We start from the raw sequence: 1,415 nt of genomic DNA on the forward strand, positions 1-1,415 counted from the left end.
TTTGGTTGTCTTATTCTTTCTCACCTCTGTTTTTCCTAATTTTTGTTTCTACGGATGTAGTTTCTGTTGGAAATTTTGAATCCAAATCTTTGGCGATTTTCTAATTGATTTTTGATTAGTTTATTGTCAATTTTTTTTTACCTGCATGTTCTACTTTAGGATCCCTCAAATTGAGAGGACTGGTTAAAATTTAATAGGGAACTCCATTAGTTTAGTTTGATTGTGATTCTAAATTTCAAGATGGAGCTTGTTATATTGAGATGCTGAGAGTCTGTTTCCATTTGTTATCCGAGAATATTAAGCTTTACTCATTATTTGAGATGCTAAAAGTTTGAATTGAAGAAATTGTGGATTTGTTATACCGCGTATGCTCTCATGTATGGTGGTGCCCAGAATTTTTTTGCCTTTCTTCACTGGTTTTATACCTATTACTTCTAAATTTCTTTGAATGCTTGTGCCTTTTTGCTTTAATTTTAGTTTTTTACTCTTTCAGATAATCTCTTGCTAGATATATACATGCATGTCATTATGCCTGAGCTGCACATCATCCCATTTAGTGCCTTTTCCCCATTTTTTCTTATAATTTGCTCTTTGAGTTTGAAGCTCACTCTACTTAAGCCTAAGATACTTGCAATGTTGCAGAGGTACAACTTTTTGTAGTTGACTTCGTACTCCATCTGTTCACTTTTATGATATAGAAAAGAATGTTTTTCTTTGGATTTGTGTTGTAATCAGTGAAGCCAAATGGCGAGAAAGTCCGGAGAATCAGATAGAGAATCAGATTCCAAAATCTAATTTTGGAAGACGATGAGGTATTTTCACGTATAGTAATGACATCTAATTTTCTTTGCATAATTATATTACTTCCTCACATCTCTCAAAAAGCTATTAAACTTTACATGAGAAACAAATTAGGATAGTTGTGTATGGTGATGATATTGGACATTATGCAGATAAGCTTCACATACAAATTTATCGGTGCAGACGAGATTCAACTAGACAACACACATAGATCCTACTTATTCACAAGCAATGAAGTCATCAACTGGTACCGACTTTTTACTCTTAACTCTCTAGATTTAATATGATTTGAATAGCACATTGAATAATTTATTTCGTGTGATGATAGGGAAAAAAAAAAGATATACTTTCAAGCCATACATTGGGCAGCTTCTCCAGGTCATCCACCCCTCTCATCGTGATTTCTGTTCACCAAAAGGTTATCCCCATTGCAGAAATTACATCACAAACTTCTATGAGTTTCACAGATATATACACTTGCTCAACTTATTCATGGAATAGAGTAATATAGACGTAATTTTCATTTTCCTCTGCAATTGGAGTTCCCTACATTGTGATAAAAATGCTAATATCAAATGATATAGAAAAGTTTTGTGTACTGAAATATTTGGGTT

General features: G+C 33.0%; 1 long non-coding RNA gene across 1 annotated transcript; it reads left to right on the forward strand.

Moving 5' to 3' along the window:
- The first annotated feature begins 770 nt into the window (after positions 1-770).
- LOC102596001 (uncharacterized) lies at positions 771-1,405 on the forward strand. The gene is made up of 3 exons (XR_369063.2): positions 771-812; positions 954-1,048; positions 1,130-1,405. It is a non-coding gene; the product is annotated as an uncharacterized lncRNA (long non-coding RNA).
- Positions 1,406-1,415: the final 10 nt, after the last annotated feature.

Source organism: Solanum tuberosum, unplaced genomic scaffold, assembly GCF_000226075.1.
Source record: "Solanum tuberosum cultivar DM 1-3 516 R44 unplaced genomic scaffold, SolTub_3.0 contig00480, whole genome shotgun sequence".
NCBI lineage: Eukaryota > Viridiplantae > Streptophyta > Magnoliopsida > Solanales > Solanaceae > Solanum > Solanum tuberosum.